Below are 10371 nucleotides of genomic sequence, written 5' to 3'. Positions count from 1 at the left end.
CGCCCGTGTGTGTGCGACCGTGTGGTCTACTCAGGTTCATTTCAAAATGGCCCTCGAACAATACGAGACACACACCCATGTCCTTACTTATACGAGAAAAAATAGGCCATCTACAAGGCCAATATACCACCCATTTCGGTCCTCCCTACAAGCACTAAAACCAAACTAATTTTATACCAAATTTTTAATCAATTCACAACCAAAACATATGTTCCATCATCTCAATACACTTCATTCATTCTCATAGCACCATTATACCATTTCTATAGCAAATTAACATTTCTAACTTACCAAATCAACCATTTCTCACAAGACCCTTTTATACACATCAAAATATAGCATATAAACAATATTTCATCACATAGATTATAACCTTACTTCATTCTTATACACAACCAAAACCAAACCATATCACATGGCTAGATATTCACATCACTAAACCTAACAAAATAACTCTAGCCTATAGATGCCATATACCATAATACAACTCTCAAAATGGTACCAAAATAAATGTCTGATAGTGTGATTGAGTCACTGACGATCCCCGGATCCGAGCTAGCTTTATAACACTGTAAAACGGAGAAAATTTCACACAGTAAGCTTTAAAGCTTAGTAAGTTCGTACTGAATATAATCAACAGTTTATACGATTCAAAACTCTAACTAATAAACACTTAGTAGTTCATATTCATCCTTCAATTATATTCCATCACATTTAACAAGTTCATCAAACTTCATAGACATAGTATCATCTACCATTTAGTATCGTACATACCTGATCTTTTCCCGTGTTTATTCATTTCATTCTCACCTTTTTGTTCAATACATTAAATTGTTCGAAAACCTTTCAATTCTCTAAGAATTCGCACACTTAGTGCATCAGTGATTAGGCGAAGCCGTAACAATCTCGCACACTTAGTGCCATCTCAATAAACCGAAGCTATCTTGGTATAGTACACTTAGTGCCTCGTATAGCCGAAGCTATTCCAATTCGCACACTTAGTGCTATTTATAGTTGAAGCTATTTCGAATAGCACATTTAGTGCCGAACATAGTCGATTTATCATCGTGCTTAAGCCATAGTAAAATATATACAATTTATGCATTATCAAAGCATTAAAACATAATTATAACATCATTTATCACGTACGAACTTACCTCGTACTCGAAATTGACGATTCAGATTGTTTACTCGATAACCTTCGATTTCCCTCGGTCTAAATCTGAATTCCTCTTTTCTTGATCTATATGTATTCAAAATTAACCCTTTTATTCAACAAGTCATTCAATTCAATCCATATACACATATTTAGGGCATTTTACAAATTAACCCTCACATTTTCACATTTTAACACTTTAGTCCCTAATTCATAAAATCACAAAATTCCTTTTTAGACATGTTAGGCCAAATTTTCATGGAGTTCATATAAGCCCACATATTTCATTTATTTCACATTTTAGTCCCTCAAAAACTCATTTTCACAATTTAGCCCAATAAACACAAATTCATCAAAAATTCAAAGACAAAACATGTTAACCCAACACATATCTTTCATTTTTCATCCATTAACATCACAAAACTCATAATTTCATCAATGGATCAACTCAAAAGCATCATCAAATTCAGGAATTGAGACGTGGTCTTGATAGATTACAAAGCAACAATCACAAAAACATAAAAATTATTAAAAACTGAGCAAAACTCATACCTCAATCAAACAAAATGAGTGCCGAACCCTAAGCTTGAATTTTCTTTCTTTTATCATTGTATTTTCAACAAACATGGATGATAATGGCTTAGTTTGATGTTTTGTTTTAATTAATAAACATTAATAAGCCATTTACTAATCTAGCCTTATTATTTTAATTATAATTCCACTATCTCATGTCCATTAATGTCCATAAATTAATTCAATGGTATAATTATATCATAAGGACCCCACATATATAAAGACATAGCAATTTGACACTTTAGCTATTAGTACACATCTTTTGCATTTTCTGCGATTAGGTCCTTTTATCAAATTAAGCACACAAACAATTAAATTTTCATACGAAATTTTCAAAGATATCAATTCATGTATAATGAGCACGAAAAATAATATTAAAATATTTTTTGACTCGGATTTGTGGTCCCGAAACCACTATTCCGACTAGGGTCTAAACCAAACTGTTACAAAAAGCTTACCGATTTATTAAATGAACTTACTAAGCTTTATTCAAGCTTACCTATGTTTGTTTCATTTTGTAGATTTCATTTTAAGGGCTTGGAAGATCAGATCAACACAAGAAATCACACTATCCGAGAAATCTTTGGTAGACTTTGATTCCGGTTGGTATATATGGCATGTATTAAGACCTTTTGTATGCATAATAATGGTTTCTAGATATTAAGCAAGTTTTACTAGAACTTGTGTGGTGCGATTGAACAATAAATGGAATTTGGCATGTTTTACTAAGTTAAGCTTGTTGATTAAGAATGAAAATATTGACAATATGTGGAATAATGGTATAAAATAAAATAGATGTTTTTGATGTGTAAACCATATCTTGTATATGCAACTTTGGATATTAAGTGTCATGAAATGTATTATGGTGTCAATGATGACACATTGGTTAGGTACATAGGTTGAATTGTTTGACATGTTTGAGTGTTATTAAATATGGTCTTTGGCTTGGAAAGTTGTGTGTTTGAATATGTTTAGATACCTAAGAAAATGGGTGAAATTTGAGCTTGAAATTGGTCATTTTTGGGCACACACAGCTTGGGACACGGGTTGTCACACGGCTGTGTGATGCGCATGGGCAACCTACACGAGCATGTGCCCTGAACGTGTATCAAAACAATATAGGTACAGATTTCACACGAGTTGATACACAACCTGCGACATGACCATGTGACTCTATATTGAATGTTACACGAGTTAGCACATGGCCGTGTGGTGTCATTTCGAAAAGTACATGGTCTGACACATGGGTAGCGACACGGCCATCTCTTACACCACATAGTCTAGATCATGTCACACGACCTGACCACACGATCGTGTGATCTCTGTTTTGAAAATTTATAAATTTTCCCTTAATATTCTGATTTATTTCAAATTGGTTCCTGATTGTTCCCAAACTAATTGTAAGGCCTCGTAAGCCAGATTTAGGGTCCATAAGTGTATATTTACTTCGAACTAAAATAAAAAAAATGTTAATTATTCTAGTGAACTGGATGTTATTATTATTTAATGTTCTAAATTGTACAGTGGTACCCTATAACCTTATTTTGAAGACGAAAGCAGTTATGGGTGTTACATTTGCCATATTGAATCCCATTCAGCACCATCGAATAAGATAAGGTAGTTACACACCTCATTACTAATGTTATCCATTCATTACAGAACCCCAATTGACACAACATCTGCTCAAGAAAACTCCATTCAACCCTATCATATACCTTACTCATGTAGAGTTTTAAGGCAAATGATCCAATCGAATCCTCCCTCTTCTTTTTGAACGAGTGTAAGATTTCATAGGCCACTAAAAAGTTATCCATTTTCTTTCGAACCCTCAAACCCTCGAATCGTGTTCCTTTTCTTTCGACAACTCACAGCTTTATGGAAGAATGAAGTGTTTCGATCCTCCAACTTGAGCCAATTCACTCTTGCCCTTTGTTCGTAGAAAATTTCCTCATTATCTGCTTCCAAATTCAATGCTAATTTGATATCCATTATTTCTGACAAGATCTCATCAGTAAGATCCACCTCATTCATAATTAACAATTACTTAATGTAAATATTTAAAATTTATATTTCATTTACCAAAATATTAATAATGAGTTATAATAATTTATTTTTATATTCTTATTAAAATATCATCATATTAATAAATTTAAATATTATTTAAATGTATATTGTTACTTTACAACATAATGTTTAAAGTAGACATTTTATTTCTTAAAAGCTCTTTTTGAAAGCAATATTAAACACTTACGACACTTTTGGTTCACTGATGGAATGAGGCTATAATGGAACAGTCATTTTGTGGGAATAAAATAGAGCTGTAATGAAATTGAATATAATAGTATTCACGCGTTTGATTGAAAGTTATAGATATGTAATAGAAAAAAATACTCGAATGATGAATATGCCTTTTAATAAATTAAATTATGTTTTTAATTTTGTAAAAATATTAACAAACCAAAAATGTTAAATGCTAAAATGACAAATATATCCTTTAATTTGTTTTATAAAAATATAAAATCATAAAATAATAAAAATTTAATATCTATAAATATAATTAAAAATAATATATTATTATAATGAAAATAATATTTAAAATACACAATTAACAAAACAATAGGTATAAATATATTTTCCACATCAATTTAATATTAAAGAATAATATTTTCTATCAAAAGAATAATATTTACATATAAAATATTCTAATTTATATTTTCTAAAATTTAAAAATAACAATTTTCCTTTATTTCCTCCATCTTCGTTGGTCCCTCTCTCTGTCCCCAAATTCATCTTCATGTTTAATTTTTTTCCAGAGTAAACTAGACCACCGTCACTGTTGTTACCTTCCGCCACCATCGTCCCTCGACCATCGACCTTCGTTTTGCTGCTACCTTCCATCACGTTAGCCACCAACATGAATTTATTCAAGTTTTACCAAGAGCTTTTCTTGATCTCCTCTTTCATATTTTCTATTTTGTTTTTCCTAAAAACCTTCCAAAAGCCTATCTACAAAGCTTCTGTATCAAAATTCTCTTTTTTTTTTTTGTTACTTTGTTTAAAAGTCATTAGATGTGGTTGAATCCCACTGAAAATGTGAACAAATCAAAACTTTTATGGATCCATAAGTACTCCACTGAGTTTTAGCTCCTTTTTGTTCTTCTCTACCAGTACCATTATTGTAAAATTGATCATCTTCTTGTGGTCTTCATCTATCATTCCTGTAAAAAAAAAAAAATTGGACAACAAAGCATCTTTCTGCAAATCTCAATTCATAGACCGTCTGATGGGTGATGGGATTTTTTTTCTTTAGTTATTTTCTGGGAATTGATGGAGAGAATCAGAAAAGAACTATGAACAAGACTGAAATAAAGATTGGAAATAATACGAAATCATGGGCAAAATTGTATAAAAGAATAATGTTGCTATTTCTTGCTCTGCCGAATTGCCCGTTCTTTGCTCTCTTCTTTAGAGGCTAGTGCATCAATAAAAAGGACATCTGCTCCGGCATCAGCAAAAGCTCTTAATCTCCAGAGGGACTCCTCTAAAGGCAGTGCTTGACGAGAATCTGTTCGTGCCACAATAACAATATCGGAACCACTCTCTTTGCGAGCGTCAACTGCTGCTTTAATTCTTATAACAGTTTCCTCTCCGGACACCACCTTCCGGCCTTGTGTATGACCACAAGCTTTTGGGGACACCTAACAGTGAAGTTTGATAAAAACCCGAGCCCCCAAAATACGAGCAAAACCAAATAAGCAATTCAAAGACTAAAAAAAAACTGCTTAGAATACCATAACATTGTTTATGGCAGTACAGTGTTTGTGTAATGTCAATACAGCAATAAAAATATTTCAAAGGATGACATTTTTTTTTCAGAACATGAACCTGGTCTTCGAGAATGATCCCGGCAAAGCCTGCTCTTATATATCATTTAACAGGTCTCTTCACATTCATTGCATTTCCTTATCCATTGTCATCATCTCCGATGACAGGAATCGATACAGCCCGAGTATTTTGTTGCCCCTGATCCACCATTTCTCCATAAGAAATAAATCCGGTCTCCGGTAATCCCAGGCGAGCGGCAGAAATGGAAAATCCTAATGATGGCAACAAAGGATGTTAATACGCATACCATCTCAAAACAATTCAGCAATGGGATAGCGAAAATCGTTTGACTCATACATTTCAGATTTTGATACTGGAAATGCATCAAACTTATGTAAGGGATAAATTCAAATAATCAAAATAATAGTGTTGTAAAATGAAAAAGCAACATGTAGGAAGAACAGAAAGACCAAAACTGTAGTAATCACAAACTTTTGACAGTAAAAAACCTTACGAATTCATATATGGTCCTCAAACTAAGTCCAATGAAACTAATATCTGGATTCATAAGTAAAACAAAATGCCTTGGATGAAGAAACAATCAACATCAATGAAATGACTCAGTTAATACTAAATACTGACAAATTCACAGAAGATTGCATTTATCACTTAGAAAATTGTAATGGAACAACAAGAACAGATTAACCGGGGGGGGGGGGGAATCCAATTTTAAAGAACCCTTCGACCATAGAAACTCAAAACAAAGAACAAGTCTTGGGATTATCAACTCAAAGCAAAACTTGCTTGAACCATCAAAATTAGAAGAAACGCAAATCACAAACAAACAGAAAAATTGAAGCTTTTAGACCCAACAAGTCCAACTGAAGAAAACCCACATCTTGAAATTCCTAAATCAATGAAAAAGAAATGGAAAAGAAAGCGAAGGAAAGAGAAGGTACCACTGGCGAAACAATACTGAAAGCCAGCTCTTTCAACAAGCTTAGCACTGAGACCATCAAAACAAGCAAGGCCTTGGTGAGCACCAGGCGATCCCAGAATCTGTCTAAGTGTCTTTGCAGGTGTATTCCCCTCACCTAAACAACCAATGATGGCTTGGAATCGCTTAGGAGTGGTAAACAAAGTGTGGGTATTGATGGGAGATAGAAAGGAACCATTTTTTAAATTAGAAACAAGGAAATAGTGAGATTGTGAGAAAGGGTGGTTGAAAACAGAGAGAGCTTGATCTCTGGTAGCGACTAATGATTGGTTCATGCTTTGATGGTTGAAGTTCATCACCACCTTCGGCCATCATCTACCGCCAGCTGCCAATCTAAGATGTTCTCAAATTAAGCCAGAAACCACCAATCGAGGATGTTCTGAAAACCCTTCTTCCGCCGCTCTTCACCTCTTGATTTCTAAGCATGTTTTTTCTCCTCCATCTTTTCATTGCTTCCACCAAGTTTCAAGCATCAATTCCTCTTGTAACAACAAAAACCTAAAACCCGGAATCAATCATTCAACGTTTTGAGCTTTCAATCATCTGTTTCATCGTAGAATTTTGAACCGTGCCGTAATGATATAACCATTACATTGAACCAAACAAACTGTTAAATCTTAAACTAAACTTGTTAAAAACAATTTTCCATTGCACTTCTGAAAGTATAGAATAAGATTCATTGATCCTTCTCCAAACAGAAGGTAAAAAATACCATTACTTCCGTTTATCTAAATCTGTTTTTGATCAATCTAAATTCATTCAGGGTGGAAATCCCTATTGGTTCTTCTAATTGGTTATCATTGCTTGTAGCCTTCATTCTTTGTTTCTTTTTTTGTTAGTAAAGTTATCGAAATTAAGATACCGTTCTTTTAAAAGAATTTTACAAAGCTAGCAGTAAAAAGCAAAAAGAAAAAGAACAGGACTTTATGCTTTTATTTTTGATTTCTAGGTAATTTTGGCAATGCATCTTTGTGCTTTGAATGTTTCCTGTTGTCAGTTGGTAGAAATTTTCTCTATTTGGTCTTGTAAAAGATGGCAAAATAATGAAAGCTTGAGAAATCAGGACCAACCCTAAAGAAAAAGAGTTTTAAACTTTTTCAAAGAAGAACAAAAACAAAATTCCTTTCATCTTGGCATTGTTGGAATATATTCTCATGAGTAATTCATGCTTGGCAAATTTGTTTACTAGAGGAGAGGAAGGAGAAGGAAGAGAAAAGAAATATATTTTTGCTATGTGTCCAAAAGAATTTTTTAATGGAGCAAGCGGTTGGTCAAAAAAGTGTAATGGAATCATGATTGAAATACAACTTTTAATAAGAAAGAAGATTTTTTTTATTTAAACCTAAAATTAAGCTAGATTATCACATGAGAGAAAATTTTATTTATAAAAAATTGTTTATTGAATGTAATATAGGTGAGATGGCAGTTCAGTTTTTTATTTTTATTTAAAGGTTTTATAATAAAAATATTGTAATAATATTTATTGTCATTTATTTTACATAATTGATTTAATCTTTTAAAACAATTAAATTATAAAATTTACTTTTAATTAGAATTTATGATAATAAAATTTTAAATCATAATTAAAGCCAGAAAGAAATTAATAATAGAAGTTAGAACTTTACTTGTGAATGTTTTTATCTTCTAAAATGTCTAAATATTTGATGCTAATATATTTATTTTATGATGGTTAGTGGAGTTTCTAGAGCAGAAGTTAATAATTGTCGTATAAAAATATTATAAAATATTAAAAAAACCTATGACAATTTTTTATCATAATAAAAAATAAATATCATAACTACAACCATAATCAACGATAAAATTGATAATAAATTAAATCAACAAGTCTCAACACTCTCTTCCCACCAATTTTTATCATGACACTATCTTTGAAAATCACGTTCGTTTGCTCCTCTTTCCATCCAAATTAATTTGCGGCCTTTATGCTCTACATTTATTTTTTGCTAGCAATCAGATTAAATGACTAATTAGATTTTTTTTTTTTTACACCATCATTACAAAACATAATGGAGCCCTATCTAAACCCTTACTTCAACACGGCTTGTCGTGGATCTATTACGAGTTTTGCCAATGATTTATGTATGTCACTTATCACATGTAAGTTGAATGGTGATAATTATAAAATACGGGTAATGGTCTAGAGGCTAAGAGAAAATTGGGTTTCATTAATGGGGAATTTTCCAAACTGAAAATGCAACTACACCTGAGTTTCAAGAATGGAGAGTTAATAACTCTGTTATATGTTGAATATTTAATTCAGTTTATGATACTATTAAATTGAATGTTGCGAGTTATAAGGATGCTTATTCAACGTGGAATGATATTAAAGAATGATATGCTAAATTAATCAATTAAAGTCGTAACTTGCTTCCTTTAAACAACAAGGAACGATGGTAGTGTCTTACTACACCAAATTGAAGTCTTTGTGGGCTGAATTAAATAGTTATGAAGATATCACATGTGGCTGTAATTGTGTCGCTGCTCTTAAGCTTATCCAACACATTGAAACTAAAATGTCTCGTAAATTTTTAATGGGTTTAGATGACTATTTTCGGTACTTTGCATTCTCAAATATTGAGTATGGATCCTCTTTCTACTATTAACAAAGCATATTTGTTGGTTAGTCAATAAGAAAGGTATAAAAAGTTGTGATGGGCTGTGAGGAAAGAGAAATAGTAAGCTTTGCAGTACAGACAACAAATCCAAATTGACGATCAACATCTGCAAGTTCACAAATTACCTAGACTATGAGATCCAATGACTGACCCACTTGTAAACATTATGGGAAATAAGGTCATGATTTATGACCACTATTATCAACAACTAGGATGGCCGAGGTCAGGTCGGGGTCGTGGATGCAACAAAAGAAGTGGCAATTGCCCAGCAGCGCGTATTTGTACGCCCATATTCTCAAGAGCAATATGGCACACAACATCCCAACAACATGGCTTTAGCAATTAGTACATCAAGTGGTTCCTTTGATTCTAGTAATGATAACTTTGTTACCACTGATTAGGTCCAATGACTACTATCATTGATTGGAACTTCTCCATCTAGTAATGCAAATTGTTTGATATGACATATTTCAATTGAATGGATCATTAGTTTCTTAATAACGGTGAATCTTACCATGTCACCGAAAATTTGAATGTATTATTTGATGTTATTATTATTGACCATTCTCTTGCAGGTCTTCTTAATGAAATACAAACATCATCAATCAAATTCGAACAAGCTAGACTCGCTTCATACCTTATATTATATGATATTTTATTTGTGTCTCATTTATCTTGTGATATTGTTTCTATTGTGCAATTAATTGCAAACTCTAAGTGTCATGTGACATTCCCTAATAACGTAACATTTCTAACCCGTTCCGACGTACAGTACGAATGAGAAATGCTACTGAAGCACTAATGTAACAAATACCTTTGCTTTATTCAAGAAATTAAACTTAAAAACATTTTTAATAAAATTACATAAATATTTATATTCTATTCAAAATGAGTTTTATGTTTTTCAAAACAAAGTTCACAACCTTATAGTGCCTATTAAAACAAAAGAACTAAGCAATTTGTAAAGTAAGAGAATGCTACTTAATTTGTAATAAAAGGTTACTCAAATCAAACTAAATTACCTAAAAAGGCCATTTTCCATGCATATTTACGGAAATGAGCCATTTACACCATTATTTACCGAAAAGCGCCGATTTTTACAAAACGTGCCTACGTGGCCACGTTTTTGGGGGAAAAGATAGGAAATCGCTCCCTTGAGGAAGCGTTTTTTGCCACGTCATCCA

At 32.4% G+C, this 10371-nt stretch overlaps 1 pseudogene; it reads right to left on the bottom strand.

Annotated features, from left to right (window-relative positions):
• Positions 1 to 4373: 4373 nt before the first annotated feature.
• LOC108463098 (uncharacterized) lies at positions 4374 to 7843 on the bottom strand (annotated as a pseudogene).
• Between the last annotated feature and the right edge of the window lie 2528 nt (positions 7844 to 10371).

The sequence above is a fragment of the Gossypium arboreum genome, chromosome 13 (assembly GCF_025698485.1).
Source record: "Gossypium arboreum isolate Shixiya-1 chromosome 13, ASM2569848v2, whole genome shotgun sequence".
NCBI classification, from domain to species: domain Eukaryota; kingdom Viridiplantae; phylum Streptophyta; class Magnoliopsida; order Malvales; family Malvaceae; genus Gossypium; species Gossypium arboreum.
This window is presented reverse-complemented; position numbering and strand designations above follow the sequence as displayed.